The sequence below is a fragment of the Polypterus senegalus genome, chromosome 4 (assembly GCF_016835505.1).
Source record: "Polypterus senegalus isolate Bchr_013 chromosome 4, ASM1683550v1, whole genome shotgun sequence".
Taxonomy (NCBI): domain Eukaryota; kingdom Metazoa; phylum Chordata; class Cladistia; order Polypteriformes; family Polypteridae; genus Polypterus; species Polypterus senegalus.
In genome coordinates, this window is record NC_053157.1 from 90,535,483 (window position 1) to 90,553,114 (window position 17,632).

A 17,632-nucleotide genomic window follows, 5' to 3' on the forward strand; every position below is an offset into this window, starting at 1 on the left:
TGAGGCGGAGTTGCGTCGCCCATCCCTACGCCTCCCACGTAGTTGGCTGCCTGCCTATATTGCGTCCCCCATCCCCACGCCTCCCACGTAATTGGCTGCCTGCCCATATAAAGGCGTCCGTCACTCTGTTCTCTTCATTCCCTTCCTTGCTTCGCCACGGTATTCATGTCTCCTTGCTGATAACCAGCCTTTTTATTTAATCCGCGGCTTCTCTGCTGTTTTATTGTTCGTTTATTACGCTTCTAGTTATTGTGTAGGTATTTTAGACTTAGGTTACATTATTCAGGTACCCATTTCTTTTACCGTTCCAACAGTACCCCCATTAACATGTCTATCGAGGTGATCACCATCGATCAAAGAACTGTCACTTACCGAGTGGTTTCCATGCCTGGAGATGCTGCCTGCCTTTTCCATTCTCTGTGTTACATATTACATAGCCATATCAGGCTCAATCTTGATATATTGTGTCTTATGTATTGAATGACTGGGACAGGTTCAAGGTGTGGACTGATGACAGTACAGGAGATTATACTACACAGGAGCACTATAAGACTGTAAGGCTTAAGCCCTTCACCTACACTTCTGCATGTGAGTTGATGGCTGCCGCTGAATTGTTCGGTTGTCGTTTTCAAGTATACCAAAATGGCCAAATATTTTACACCTTTGGAGAACCGCCAATGCCTCTTAAATTTACCTTAGATTTACAGGTGATGATTTGAGTAGTGGACACTTTGATGTTTATGAATGTTTGAACTCTCAAAAGCTGGATGTGAAGTTATCAATGAAGCCGGTTGTATGTTTACAACGCTTGACAGATGTCGAATGTCACTTCAACACAAGTCCTGCAAATACTAATGTAATTGAAACAAACCATGAAACTCAAACCGATTATGACAGCAGCAATCCAAGCTGTGAGAAAACAGTAAAAAGGAGGTGTGTCAGATGTCGTGGTACATTTTCTGATGCAGCTAGACGGAAACAACTTTGTGACACTGCCACCAAATACTCGCAGGCAAATCCACAAGTTCATAGAGATGATGCCGCTAAATACTTGCAGACAATTCCACAAGTTCACAGACACGCTGCCACTAAATGTTCGCAGGCAAATCCACAAGTTAATACCGGGAATGCCTGTTAAACATCTTAGATTCACGAGTAGCGATTTGGGTAGTGAACGCTTCGATGAATGAAACCTGTTATCTTTACAACGGTTGACAAAAACGGAATGTAACTTGAACACAACACGTCCTCTAAATACGAACCTGATTGAAAGAAATAATGACAATCAAATCCTTGATGACAGCAACACTCATAACAGTGACAAAACAATTACAATCATGTTACGTTATTTTTAAAATGTTTCCTTTTCTTTTTCATAACTGCCTTAACACACTACTTCTCTGCTGCGAAGCACGGGTATTTTGCTAGTGTATATATATATATATATATATATATATATATATATATATATATATATATATATATATATATATATATATATATATATATACACATATACAGTGGTGTGAAAACTATTTGCCCCTTCCTGATTTCTTATTCTTTTGCATGTTTGTCACAAAATGTTTCTGATCATCAAACACATTTAACCATTAGTCAAATAAAACACAAGTAAACACAAAATGCAGTTTTTAAATGATGGTTTTTATTATTTAGGGAGAAAAAAATCCAAACCTACAAGGCTCTGTGTGAAAAAGTAATTGCCCCTGAACCTAATAACTGGTTGGGCCACCCTTAGCAGCAATAACTGCAATCAAGCGTTTGCATAACTTGCAATGAGTCTTTTACAGCGCTCTGGAGGAATTTTGGCCCACTCATCTTTGCAGAATTGTTGTAATTCAGCTTTATTTGAGGGTTTTCTAGCATGAACTGCCTTTTTAAGGTCATGCCATAGCATCTCAATTGTATTCAGGTCAGGACTTTTTGACTAGGCCACTCCAAAGTCTTCATTTTGTTTTTCTTCAGCCATTCAGAGGTGGATTTGCTGGTGTGTTTTGGGTCATTGTCCTGTTGCAGCACCCAAGATCGCTTCAGCTTGAGTTGACGAACAGATGGCCGGACATTCTCCTTCAGGATTTTTTGGTAGACAGTAGAATTCATGGTTTCATCTATCACAGCAAGCCTTCCAGGTCCTGAAGCAGCAAAACAACCCCAGACCATCACACTACCACCACCATATTTTACTGTTGGTATGATGTTCTTTTCTGAAATGCTGTGTTCCTTTTATGCCAGATGTAACGGGACATTTGCCTTCCAAAAAGTTCAACTTTTGTCTCATCAGTCCACAAGGTGTTTTCCCAAAAGTCTTGGCAATCATTGAGATGTTTTTTAGCAAAATTGAGACAAACCCTAATGTTCTTTTTGCTTAACAGTGGTTTGCACCTTGGAAATCTGCCATGCAGGCCGTTTTTGCCCAGTCTCTTTCTTATGGTAGAGTCGTGAACACTGACCTTAATTGAGGCAAGTGAGGCCTGCAGTTCTTTAGACGTTGTCCTGGGATCTTTTGTGATCTCTCGGATGAGTCATCTCTGCACTCTTGGGGTAATTTTGGTCGGCCGGCCACTGTTCCATGTTTTTGCCATTTGTGGATAATGGCTCTCACTGTGGTTCGCTGGAGTCCCAAAGCTTTAGAAATGGCTTTATAACCTTTACCAGACTGATAGATCTCAATTACTTCTGTTCTCATTTGTTACTGAATTTCTTTGGATCTTGGCATGATGTCTAGCTTTTGAGGTGCTTTTGGTCTACTTCTCTGTGTCAGGCAGCTCCTATTTAACTGATTTCTTGATTGAAACAGGTGTGGCAGTAATTAGGCCTGGGGGTGGCTATGGAAATTGAACTCAGGTGTGATACACCACAGTTAGGTTATTTTTTAACAAGGGGGCAATAACTTTTTCACACAGGGCCATGTAGGCTTGGATTTTTTCTCCCTAAATAATAAAACCATCATTTAAAAACTGCATTTTGTGTTTACTTGTGTTATACTTGATTAATGGTTAAATGTGTTTGATGATCAGAAACATTTTGTGTGACAAACATGCAAAAGAATAAGAAATCAGGAAGGGGGTAAATAGTTTTTCACACCACTGTGTATATATATATATATATATATATATATATATATATATATATATATATACACACATACACACACACACACATACATAAAGTGGGGCAAAAAAGTATCTAAACAGCCACCAATTGTGAAAGTTCTCCCACTTAAAAAGATGAGAGAGGCCTGTAATTTTCATCATAGGTATACCTCAACTATGAGAGACAAGATGAGAAAACAAATTCCAGAAAATCACATTGTCTGATTTTTAAAGAATTTATTTGCAAATTATGGTGGAAAGTAAGTATTTGGTCACCTACAAACAAGCAAGATTTCTTGGTCTCACAGACCTGTAACTTCTTCTGTAAGAGGCTCCTCTGTCCTCCTCTCGTTACCTATATTAATGGCACCTGTTTGAACTCATTATCAACATAAAAGACACCAGTCCACAACCTCAAACACTCACACTACAAACTCCACTATGGCCAAAACCAAAGAGCTGTCAAAGGACACTAGAAACAAAATTGTAGACCTGCACCAGGCTGGGAAGACTGAATCTGCAATAGGTAAGCAGCTTGGTGTGAAGAAATCAACTGTGGGAGCAATTATTAGAAAATGGAAGACATACAAGACCACTGATAATCTCCCTCGATCTGGGGCTCCATGCAAGATCTCACCCCGTGGGGTCAAAATGATCACAAGAACGGTGAGCAAAAATCCCAGAACCACATGGGGGGACCTAATGAATGACCTGCAGAGAGCTGGGACCAAAGTAACAAAGGCTACCATCAGTAACACACTACGCTGCCAGGAACTCAAATCCTGCAGTGCCAGACTTGACCCCTGCTTAAGCCAGTACATGTGCAGGCCCGTATGAAGTTTGCTAGAGAGCATTTGGATGATCCAGAAGAGGATTGGGAGAATGTCATATGGTCAGATGAAACCAAAATGGAACTTTTTGGTAAAAACTCTACTCGTCGTGTTTGGAGAAGAAAGAATGCCGAGTTGCATCCAAAGAACACCATACCTACTGCAAAGCATGGGGGTGGAAACATCATGCTTTGGGGCTGTTTTTCTGCAAAGGGACCAGGACGACTGGTCCGTGTAAAGGAAAGAATGAATGGGGCCATGTATCGTCAGATTTTGAGTGAAAACCTCCTTCCATCAGCAAGGGCATTGAAAATGAAACATGGCTGGGTCTTTCAGCATGACAATGATCCCAAACACACCGCCCGGGTAACGAAGGAGTGGCTTCGTAGGAAGCACTTCAAGGTCCTGGAGTGGCCTAGCCAGTCTCCAGATCTCAACCACATAGAAAATCTTTGGAGGGAGTTGAAAGTCCGTGTTGCCCAGCGACAGCCCCAAAACATCGCTGCTCTAGAGGAGATCTGCATGGAAGAATGGGCCAAAATACCAGGAACAGTGTGTGAAAACCTTGTGAAGAAGCATAAGCTATTCTAACGGGAAACTTAACATATTAATATGAATGGCATATCGATCTCCTTTGTTGTCTAATGTTGGAATGTACTACATTACCTTTCTTGGATACATCCTTCTTTCTATAGTAATTTGTGCGGTGAAAGACCGGACGGTGTTAATGGTTGTACGTTTTCTTACCGATATTGTAAGTTGATGTTTTCATCTTCCGCACGATAACCACCAACTGTTTGAGCATAGTCTATTGATATGCATTTAACCAATTTGCCGTGTTACTGATCAACATTTTTAGCATTATTTCATCTGACTTCCTCATTTCTCAGTACTAGGATTGCCCGTGTACTCATTTTTTCTGTTGAAATACCTTTGGAATGAAATTCTTCAATAAGATTTGTACATAGTACTTCTTCTTTAATTGGGAACTTAAAGTGAGGAAAAATACATGTGTAATGCCACAAAAAGTGCATGCAGACATGTCCGTGCCAAATAAATAACATTCGACGTTTTGAAGAAATTATTTTATGACAAGATTTACCTTTATTAGTTTACTTACTTCCTAAAGCCTAAAGTCACAAATAGTGTGTAGAGGGCATGCTCAAAAATGTATGTAATGCCACGAAAAGTGCCTGCTGACACTTTAGTATGCAGGCAATGGTATGTGCATTCTTGCTCCGATGGTGAAGGGAGCTGAGTTTACCTCTGTTATAGCACGTCTATGTGAAAACAGCAGTGTCAGATGCCGGGGTGGGGTGTGTTTGGGCTCGTAAACGCAGCCGAGATAATAAAACTGATTAAAAAACCAAAAAAAAAAAACCAAGGCTAACCTTTACAAGTATCATAAATTATACCGGCTGTTACAGACTGAAATCAAAATGTATGTTTTTATTCTAAAATAGTGAGACTAAGAGCAGTTTACTTCTCAAAATGGAGTGGTGCAGGATCGAACTCACGACCTTTTGATTCCCAGTCGGCAGCTGATTCTATCGCACCACGGAGGCAGTCATAATAAACGGATGTCAATGTCGCATGTTAAGGCAGCTTTTTGTTTCTGCAGTTATATTTTTGAATAAAAGCGCAATTGTTGTGTTAGATTTGTACCTTTTCTGAAAATATTTTGTTCGATACTTCAGGCTTCATACATTATATAGTTTATGCCTACATTTTATCATCTACTACTAGAATATAAAAAACGTTTCTGTTTTAACAATGTATTTACACAGATTACTGTAGAAACGGAACAGACATGAAATGCGTGTGTTCCAAACAACAATCTATTATTTACACTCTAAAACTCCACTTCACTCCCTGAAAATCAATTAAGGCATGAGCTGTGAAGTTTGTGCAGTTCTAAGTCAGTGGGAGGATGGAATAGCCAGCTGCTTGCAGCCTAATTTTTATCAGCACATTTAGATGACAAAAAACACTGGTGGACAGCTGTGAACGATTTTAAAAAGTGATTTAAGGTGGGATGGATTTACGAGTTTTTTCGTAGGCTCTGGTAATTCTAGTGTTAATAAGCATTGTTAAAAGAACTGCTGGTAACCATATCTTAGTCACTTGCTAGACAGGATTTCCCTTTTGGTAGTTTCAGACTGATGATGGGATTGGTCTAGTCCAGCTTACTTTCTGTTTTACTCTGTATGCATGCACTCAATACATCTTTCTAATAAATACATTTAATTTTGACTTGTAATTACTTAATTTGATTTTTGATTGACCAAACAATATGATTGAAGTTTAACATATCCTCTGTGGATACTCTCACTCACTGCTATTATATTTACTTTTTTAGCCCTATTTTCACATGTAAATGTGTGACATCTTTGTTGTAGATGGCAGAACAATTTTCCCTAGTTAATAAATTTCTTACTTATTTTATATTACTACTGTATATATTTTAGAATAATTTAATACATAATAAAAACAATTTACAAGCTTGGTAGACCGAAAGAGAATAAAATCAAATTGCATTTATTATTGTAGCAGGATACTGTGTGCTGAGTCTTTCAGGACTAAGCCTTTAATTATCCAATAGTTATAATAGTTATATTTAAACTGGTTTAAAAGCGTTGTGTGCTTAGAACCGCTTTTTAGTACAGGTAGTTCCTAGGTTATGGATATCCGACTTACGACATACGAATGGGGCCGCAGCTGCGACACATGCAACTCAGTAACTGCCGCTCCGTCATCTTCGGCCTGGGGACACTGCAAGCGGCGGCTGGAGGGGGGCGATTTTACTGCCCGTGCAGTGTAGTGTCTCTCAGACGGCTCCTGCCGGCAAGAGGTTTCACTGCCCACCCACCACACACGGCTGCCCCATTCATTCTCGTTGGGCGGCTGGTAATGCTGCAAGCGGTGACCCGGTTGTGGCTGAATGGAGGCCATTGAGGGTTAACGGGGTGGCGGGGGGTAGCATTGTAGTGTGCATCAGATGGCTCCCTATTGAATGGGGGGAGATTCACTACCCGCCTTTGGCCGCACCGTGTTCGTTCCCGGTGGGCGGACGCTGCAGGCAGCATACTGTAGTGGAGGTGACTGTGAGGTGGACTGGTGATGAACTGCCCATCGATGCTCCCACTCATTCTCAGTAGCAAGCCTTCTTGTACTGTTACGCACATAGCAGGAAGTTGTCTCTTGTCAGTACATCAGACATGTTGATAACGGGTGCCTTCCTGCTGTGATAGCGTGTACAATGTTGTGCAGAAGAGCTCATCTTAACCTTTTGTCTTCGCCCTTCAAGAATGTCTCTGAAACACAAACCTAATGCAAGTGCTGGTGATATAGTAAAGAAGAGAAAAACCATCACCATTGAAAATAAAGTAGAAATAATAAAAAGGTCAGAGAGGTAAAACTCCATCATTCATTGGCAGAGCACTTGGTTACAGTCGGTCAACAATAGCATTTATTAAATTTATGTACCTGTTCCAACTTACATACAAATTCAACTTAAGTGTACAAACCTACAGTCCCTATCTCGTACGTAACCTGGGGACTGCCTGTATTGGCACTTTCTTGGAGGATATGGTTATACTGCTATTCACAAAAAAGTAAAGAAGAGAAGGATTAGGTAGAGATCAGAAATGTAAAAGCAGTGAAAAGATAAACAGTTGCTAATAGAGTTTAATGGTATTTATAGTCTTCCTAGCTTGCTGGCTTAAAAATTAAGTTGTGATTTTAAAAAATTATGTGTCCAAAACTGTGATAAATTACATTAAGAATTAGAAATGAAAGGCAAGCCATTTTATTTAATAAATAAGAAGACTGCATTTGGAAATTATAAAGAATGAAGACACAGCAGGGGATTATGTAATTGCTTCAATGCTAGAGTGAATACCATTGAATCAAAGCTCAAATGCAAAAATACATGTTAATTGTTTGAGGGTAAGTATTTAAATCTCTACATATAAACAGTGGGCGAGTCATGTAGTTTCATCAGGTAAATCGATAATGTACAGGGGAAGCTCCAATTGACTTTTACTTCCACTTAACTGACAACTTTTACAGTATAAAATTTTATATTACACTAGCTGTATAAGTCCGGGATCCTAGAAACTTGAAATCATCAGAAAAAACAACTGAGATGTAGAGATTTCAGGTAATTCAAAGGAACTACTGGGCCTGCAAAGCCAATTCCATTTTAAGAAATCATTTAATCCAATCCCAGACAATCTAGCTATTAATCCTCAATAGAACCTCAGTCTATCACAGTGCATAAACCTGTAAACTGGTAAAATGTAGAGTTGCCACTTAATCTAATGTAGGGGAAAAACTCAAATTCTTGGAAAATCGTGGCAATAGCGTGTGATGATAAATGTTTGAACACAAAATGCATGTAGACAAGACAGAAATCACCCTTTCTTGTGAATTTTATTTACTGGAAAGATATTATTTTGTGCATACATAAATAAAATTAAAACCTGACAAAACAAAACCTGTACCGCAAAGAGAAACATTATACACAAATGGAGATAAAATACCATATACAGTAAGAAAAGGGTAACTGAACTGTGCAATATATATTGATCAGCCACAGCATTAAAGCCACCTGCTTAATATGTGCTTCCAAAATAGCTCTGACCCATCGAAACATGGACTGCACAAGATTTCTGAAGGTGTCCTGTGGTATATGACACTAAGATGTTAGCAGTAGATCTTTTAATTAATATGAATTACGAGGTGAGTCCTTCATGAATTTGATTTATCCAGAAAAACCCACAGATTAAGTTGATATCTGGGAAATTTGAAGGCCAAGTTAACACCTTGAACTCTTTTCCATGTTCCTTAAACCAATCTTGAACAATTTTTACAGTGTGGTAGGGTGCATTATCCTGCTGAAACCGCTGCCATAAAGGGGTGTACATGTTCTGCAACAATATTTAGGTAGATGATATTTGTCAAAGTAGCATCAACATGAATGGCAGGACCCAAGGTATCCCATCATAGTGCATCCTACTGCCATCTCTTCCCCAGGTAAATAAAACACACGCACCTGGCCATCCAGATAATCTAAAATAAAACATGATTCATCAGACCAGGCCACCTTCTTTCATTACTCCATGGTACAGTTCTGACACTCATGTGCCTATTGTAAGCACTTTCAGAAGTGGACAGTAAACAGCATGGGAATTCTGACTGGTCTGTGGCTAAGCAGCCTCGTATACAATAAGATGCAATGCACTGTGTGTTCTGACACCTTTCTCTCAGCATTAAAATTTTCAGCAATTTGCATTATGGGATTGAATCAGATGGGATAATTTCTTCTGTCCACACACATCAATGAGCCTTGGGTTCCATAACCCTATCACCAGTTCACTGGTTGTCCTTCCTTGGACCACTTTTGGTAGGTATTAATCACTGCATACTGGTAACAACCTCCAAAATACCTTCTGTTTTGGAGATGCTCTGACCCAGTTGTCTAGCTATCATAAATTGGTCCTTGCCAAGTCACCTAGATCCTTACAGTTGCTCATTTTTTCTGCTTCTAACACATCATCTTCAAGAACTAAGTGTTCACTTGCTAACATGATTGAACTTTATAATGAGACCAGTAACGCTGCATGCACTGCACAATAACGTGCAGTGAATACACTTGACTTGAGCATTCATCTTTTTTATACTCTTTCGCTGTACGTTTAGCATTCATTTGCTCAGAGGTTGATGCGCTTGCTGCTTCCTGAGTAGCTCTTCTTTTCTCCAGCCTAGCGGCCCGCTGCTTCTCTTCTTTCGTCAGCATCTTTTCGCATTAAAACTGATTAAGTCAGTGTTTGTGTTGCTGTTACTTGGTACGTTTTCCTTAATTTTTCACTTAAGCTGGCACTTACAGTAAGTCTTCAATCTGCCTCAAGAATGATTTAAGATATGAAGAGGTAGGGGAAGTGATGGCAAAGGTGGTAGGGATGAGAACGGTGCCCCCCGTACACATGCACTGCAATGCTGTGAGTTGATTCTACAATAAAAGAAAAGAAAAAGAGGAATAACCGAGGTCAACCATCACCACGAAAGCAAATAGTAGATGTCACATAGTATATGTGTACCAAATTTCAGGACAATAGGTCAAACGGTTTGCGAGCTACAGGTGATTTAAAATCCTGGACAGACAAGTAGACAGCCACAATAGTCTATTATAGAAGAAGATAATCAATGTTATTCACGTCACCTGTCAGTAGTTTTAATGTTGTGGCTGATTTGTGTATTGCATCACATTATTGTAGAAGATTAAAATATAAGATAATTATTGTAAAACTTAGTTTTTAAAAGAAATGGAAAACAATAAACATGAACTTGGCCTTAGATGTCTTGTTTTTTTCTTCTAGTCACATGCATCAGGTATTCTTCTATTAGAGAACGGAGTCACGTCTTGTAAGGTGTTAATATGGGGGCATATTCTTCCACATTATGTAAAAATCCCTTACAATAAGTGTGAAAATGGCCAAATAGTGTTATTAACATTAAGCAAGTCATATTTTGAGATGGACAAAGGAGTGGACAGTATGGCCAAAAATCCATATAATGTTAAAATTAGAAATTCAAGACAGTTTTGTTAAATACTAGTATATGTATACACATTAATGCTGAAACATTTTTTTAATAAGTAACATCCTTCAAACTGTTTGCTAATACTAAACTACTCAATTGCATAAAAGTGCACTTGTTTTATTATACTTGTACCTTTTGTGAAAGAGTTCATTTGATATTTGACTTCAGTCAAACGTTTTTGTTTTAGCTAAGTGTTCAGCATTTCTTGCCTCAGATTTCCTGAAATCCTACATTTACCCAGATCATTGAAGACATGGAACACACGGGAAATGCATGTATTCCAAATAACGATATATTATTTACCCTGTGCAATTCCAGACCTACCTCACACCCAGATGAACAGACTTGAGCTGGGATAACATTTTGTCTGACTTGAGCTACTCAGGTAAAGTGTGGGTTGGGTTGGTTAGGAGGTTTTGGTATTAGGGTGGGATAGCCGGCTGCTTGTGCTTGACACATTTGCAAAATAAAGACACTGTTAGGTAACTGCGAAGGAATTTAAGGTGGCCCAGGATATGACTTTTTTCATAGGTTTCAGGGATTTTAGTGTTAATAATACCAAGTATAAAATAGCCTTTTTCCTTCCCTTCCTTTTCTACCTATTTCAGACCACTTGCTTTAAACATACATACACACATACATATATTGTCAAACCCACATTATCCGATGCAGAATCATGGGAAGCTGAAGCCAATATTGACTTCCCAATAAGGGTGAACTGCACGTCATTAGGGGTAATAATTCTAAGGCTAACTTATTAGACACAGCTCACATACAACTCGGTAAGCAGAGATACCATCTTTAAGACATCAAACATTGTTTATTCCCCTTTGCCCACATTGATACATTTGAAAGTTTTTCATTAATTTCCAGATACCAGTAAAAAAAACCTTTGTTTTTTTCTAAATCCATTCCACAAAAAAAATTTCATTGCGTTATCCGAGTCATCTGGTTTATTAACCACTTTTTAGACACTTGTAGCTCTGGAGGGAAGGTATTCACAACCTCTTCAAAATCACAAGGCACAAAACCTACAGCTGATAACATTAAATGTGCATACGAACCTTTTTGTTGTTTTTGTTAAGTGTCTACTAGTCATAAGCAAAACCTGTGGAGTTTGCCTAACCATAAGTTTAGTGAAATTAAGAAAAATGTTCAGAAACTGCCGAAATCTGCTATTTTAATGGGGAACTGAACTAGTTTTGAGTGGATTATAATACTGCAATGGTATTTAAAGTATCCCTGAGGCCTAGAGAAGCATCTAATGATTTTGGACCAATTGTTGTAGCCAATAAACAACAAAAAATGCAAACAGAACGATAACCACAAAAAACAAAAAAAACAAAACAGCTGGCCACAAACTAGCAGTAAGTAACTGATTGTTCATACCATGAATCAGGTAATGCAAACCAATTTTTGAGTCCCAGTTATGATGGGTCTAGCCTACTTATAGGTGCATATAAGAGGAGAATATGCAGGTCAAATGCATGCGAAACAAACCTTAAAATACTGTGAAATAGTAATGAAAGACTTACTACTATTTACAACCCATTTCTGTCTTTTTGATGGAAGTGTGAAGCATTTGCACAGATAGATTGATGCAGCTGGAGCGTCCATTTTATCTGGTGTGCACCACATTGATTCCCAGGAAAAAAACTGCAGTGTCCCTATAGAGTTTGTGTACATATCACTGGTAATATTTTCTTAGCCCAAACAGGGCTACACTAGTAAAATTCATTGGCTAATCTACCGTATTATCATCTTTGCCAGTAGTCATACTCACTAGCAAATTTGGTACACATCCCTCCTATGTCCCCTTCTTTAAAACAGCACTAGATTAACTATAATATTTAAGTGGGACATTAAATGGTGAAATCACTTTGGCCCACTCCCATTTAACAATTCTGGACAAGAGAGATTGTAAATATAAACTGCGGTTAGGTTTATAATATTTAATAATACTTAAGTGGTGCTCTAAATGGTTAAATAACTTTTGCCCATTTTCATTTTACAGTTTTGGACAACAGAGATTGCTATTTGAAACCGTCAAGTATTCATTTATAAGGAATGAATTGCTATTTTTCATCTTTGCTTGACACTTTGTGTTTGTGCAAAACAATACAAAAAAAACTTAAATCTCAAGCTGGATGACAAATGACAATATTTTAATAAGGTGCTGCTATGACTTTGGTCTGACCTTCCAGCAGTTTTTCATTCATAATATCTGGTTTTCCGATTATTTGGACCCTGTGAGATATTGTTCCACTGAATACAGACCACAATCATTGTAGCATGGACTGCTGTGGATGTCATCACTAATAAATAGACATTCATGGCTAAATCAGTGATGTATGGAAGTCACTGGCTATCAGAAAATGCTAAATTACCTAACTTTCTAAAATAGATACAAAACAACAGGTTCCTTTCAGTGTCCTTCAATTACTCAAAAAAGTACTGAGGTTGGGCATTTGCTATGGTGTACAGGAGTGTTTGTTCAAGATAATGTCATTCCTAAGGCAATAAACAAAGTGCATGTTATGTAATTAGTTTTTTTTTTTATCATGTATTTGCAAATCTCCAGGGGCCTCATGTATAAACGGTGCGGACGCACAGATATGTTGCGCAAGAACTTTTCCACGTTCAAATCGCGATGTATAAAACCTACACTTGGCGTAAAGCCACGCACTTTTTCAACGGTACCTCATGCCTTGTCGTACGCAAGTTCTCCGCTCGGTTTTGCAGACTGGCGGTACCCAGCGTCAAAGCAATGCTACTGTTCCTGTGTGGTTACTCATTATTTTCCTGACGCGACTTTATAAATTCACTGAAACTAACCGCATATTGTTTATTAGTGTAATGCATCTGATTGTAATTAACTTGTAACAATATAATGGTCCAGGGAACAGCCATAGTATTCCAAATATCATAACTGCTTTAGTGTTGTTACTCTCACTTCTCCTTCTTCTTCTTTCAGCTCCTCCCGTTAGGAGTTGCCACAGCGGATCATCTTTTTCCATATTACTCTCACTGCACCACTCAGAGTATTTATATCACTGTATCTGAGTGTGAATCACAGCAGCAGCTGATCGGAAAGAGAATTATCGGTATACAGTTTCATGGACACGCTGTCTCTGCCACGGCAAAACGTTTCAAAGCCTTTCCTGTACGGACCTCGCGGTTCAGAAACAGTTTCATCCCAAGAACTTTAAATGCACTCAATCAATTGCTCCTTGTAGAACTGTTAGTACTTATAAGTACAATCACCCCACTGTAAACTTGCACTATAGTTATATTATTGCACAACCTGAGCCACTTTATAAAGCTTGTATATACATATGATGACAATATCATTTTTAAGGTGAAATGCAGCAAAATATGTTTATTAGATTATACAGATAAAACTTTAACTTCATTTAAATAATCTATATTCTTCACTGGGAGTGTCAAGTAAGGATAGAATAATTAAACATGTACTACGAAGATATTTCAATGTTCCTTAAACGTTTTGAAGAATCGGCGCTAAGCTTACAGATGGCTTAACTTTAATTACGATGTGATTTGAGAAACTGGTTAATTAAACGATTTTAAGATGAAGTTTATGATCTTACTCTGCAAATATTTATAAGGTTAGTAAGCATGGCTAGGACTATGACAAATATTACACAATTGCCTCACAGCAATTATTTGAGTTGACCATGATTATTTTGCATAATCAATATAATCTATTTCATTTATCTGTATAAAAATACATAACTACATAACAAAATCATAACATAAAATGTAATATTTCTGTCACTATTTCCACTGTGTAATGTTTCACTGGTGCTTGTTTAATGATGTCCAGTGTTGGGTAACGTTACTTTTAAAAGTAACTTAATTACATTACTTGTTACTTACAAAAAAAAATTTAATATGTTACTTTTCCTTCTTTTGTATGAAAAACTGCACATTTCACTGGCCAGCATTTATTATTAAACTCAAGAACCTTCAAGAAACTGACCAGAAACACAACCAGATTTCATCAATTTCTTCTGTTTTATAAATATTGTAGCTAACCAAGTTCAGAACCTGAGAGGAACAAGCTCTACAGGTGAACAAGAGCTGTCTGAGGGGAGCAAAATACTTGGAAAAGCTGGCTATAAAAAGCAGTCCCCTGCACACTAAAGGGGGACACTGACACAGCACAGCAATTGCAATTCTTGCCTTACACCCAAGTGCTGGTATGATGACCAATGACTACCTTAAACCTGGTGGATTAAATTTACCCCTCAGTACATGCAAGATAATATGTATACTTAAAATTTTTGTTCAGTACATTTTCACTTGACTGGTCAAGAGAGCCGAATGGCAAAAATGATGCCAGACAAGGCTAATGTGCTGGTTTTTCCAAACTAGTTAATTCTGAAGACAGACTGGATACGTTGGTGTCACAATGATGAATGAAGGGCTGAATATGATGCAGCTGGTCATCAAAACACTAGAAAGACATGCAAATATATCTGAAATCATCATTTAGATGACCCAATCATGAAAATATTATACTCATCATCCCTTTAACTGCTTTTGGTAAATGGGTCTGAGACTGATACTCCCTCTTCTCCTTTTTTGTCCTGAAGTCAGTGATAACAGGCACAACTCTTTTTACCTTCAGCAGAGTCTCACTTCCTCTGCTGTGACATTGACTAAACTCCTGACTAGAAAAATATCAATGCATTGATTAAGCAGATCGCTTCATGCGGAAAGTATAAACCTGGCTTTAAACGAACAGCAGCAACGTCCTTGCAAAACAAAGGCATTACTTCTGCAAAATAATGCAGTCTTTTTATAGGCTTGACATTTGGTGGAATGGAGGGGAGTTGTGGGAGTAATCTTCTGTATTAAAACATAAAAAAAAAAAGTAATGCAGGTATTTTTACTTTCAAGAAAATAAGTATTATGTTGCTTTTATCATGGATCCCACCTACATCAAGTCACATACACTAAAAGGCCACTGGAAAGTTGAGGTTCAGAGCATTCTAATCATGTATAGTTGTCAATAATTGGTTATTTGTATTATTAATCACAGCTGTGCATAAATGGCAACAAACTTATACAGGTCATCTGTTACACATACAGTCAGATTCTGAGCAAAGTTTTGACTATATTGAGAAAGACATGTTTGATGAAGGACTCAAAGCTATGCTTGAAATGTTAAGTACTGCCTTAGTATGAGTTTGAAGTGCCGTGGCCTGCAGGATTGCAGTTCAAGTGTCATGGATTCAATTACTATACCTGAAGGCTGTCAGTTGCATGTTCTCCCTAGGCTAGTTTTCTGAACAGTGCTCTTTCACTTTCAACAGGCAGTAATTGTTATGCTGTACCCACCCATCCCCGCATCTGAAATTGGAGGTCATTGTATTGTCAGTGTGCCGCAAACACATGAGAAAAGAGAGGGGGAAAAAAAGCAGTTTCAACTACTGATTTGTTGATGTTGATGGTAAGAATTCTCCTTGATCCCCCTCACCGAAGGGATAAACAGTGACATGAAGTTTTTTTTTTTTTTTTTAATCCCATTTCTAATTGTACTTACCTAACCCCTGGCTGTCCCACCAACACTAAGGGAAGGGAGAACAAACACCAATATAAAAGAGAAATAAAATCAAAACAGCAGCCGGGGCGTCAAGGAGGCTGAAGGCAGCGCTATTAGAAATGGGATAAAAAGTCTTGTAATGGTATTGCCGGGAAAAAGTGGGTGGCGAATTATACTGTGAACAAGTCTCATATGCTTGTGAGCCAGCAATGGCCTCCTATGAATCAAAAACGGCCGAAAAACAATGGTTTAGGTGTTTGTATCTGTATGACTAACTCTGTGCTCGCAGCTACCTTTTCCTGTTTTGCACCCATGGCTACCAGCAAAGACATTGTCCCCAACACTGCAACTCAGCAGTTGAAGAAGCTGGTAGGAAAATGCATGTACATTATGTACTTGCTTTATTCCAGACATGAAATGAAAGAAAAAAGCAATGACATGAAAAATAAATAATGCTCTGAATTTCTTTATGGCAACTGCAACAGAGGGCAGAAGAAGATGGGTAAATTGCAGCAGAAATACCCCAATCTACTATACAAAATGTAAGCTGTGTCAAGTTTTTAAACAAAATTGTTTCCAGGACTGGCAGGAAAAAATATTTTGAAAGTAAGGGTTTGGAGGAGTACATAATTATATGTACAGTAATCCCTCCTCGATCGCGGGGGTTGCGTTCCAGACTCCCCCGCGATAGGTGAAAATTAGTGATGGGAAGTTCGGGTCATTTTACCGACCTTTGAGTCTCGTTCAGCAAAATGAACGAATCATTTTTCGAGTCATTTCGTTCAATTCTGTTTCCAGCTCAGACTGCATAGGTTAAGCTTATGGGGCTGTCACGTGATGAACGAACGACTCAAACCCGAAGACTCGAGAGATGAACTAATCAATTCTGTTTCCGGCTCAGACTGAGTTGGTTAAGCTTATGGGGCTGTCACATGATGAACGAACGACTCGCAAAACCCGAAGACTCGAAACAAGTGAATCAACTCTAATACAGAAACTATAGGAAGTTGCGCAAATGCGCATGCGCGACTGAACGAATCACTCCCACGAGACGACTCGTTCTTCCCGAGTCACATTAAAGATTCGTTCAAAATGAACGAATCGTTCAAGAACGACCCATCACTAGTGAAAATCTGCGAAGTAGAAACCATATGTTTGTATGGTTATTTTTATACATTTTATGCCCTTATAAACTCTCCCACACTGTTAACATTATTAGAGCCCTCTAGACATGAAATAACACCCTTTAGTCAAAAGTTTAAACTGTGCTCCATGACAAGACTGAGATGGCAGTTCTTTCTCACAATTAAAAGAATGCAAACATATCTTCTCTTCAAAGGAGTGCCGTCAGGAGCAGAGAATGTCAGAGAGAGCGCTCGCTAAGAAAAGCAAACAATCAAAAAATCAATACGTGCTTTTAAGTATGCAGAAGCACCGCGATAAAGCGGCATTTTGTAGAGGAGCGTCCGTATCTTCTAGGCAAACAGCCACTGTGCAAACAGCCCCTCTGCTCACACCCC

General features: G+C 38.5%; 1 protein-coding gene across 5 annotated transcripts in view; it reads right to left on the reverse strand.

Annotated features, from left to right (window-relative positions):
- Positions 1–17,632, reverse strand: part of stox2a (storkhead box 2a) — a 367,273-nt gene that overhangs the window by 59,329 nt on the left and 290,312 nt on the right. The gene's annotated exons all lie outside the window — the stretch shown is intronic.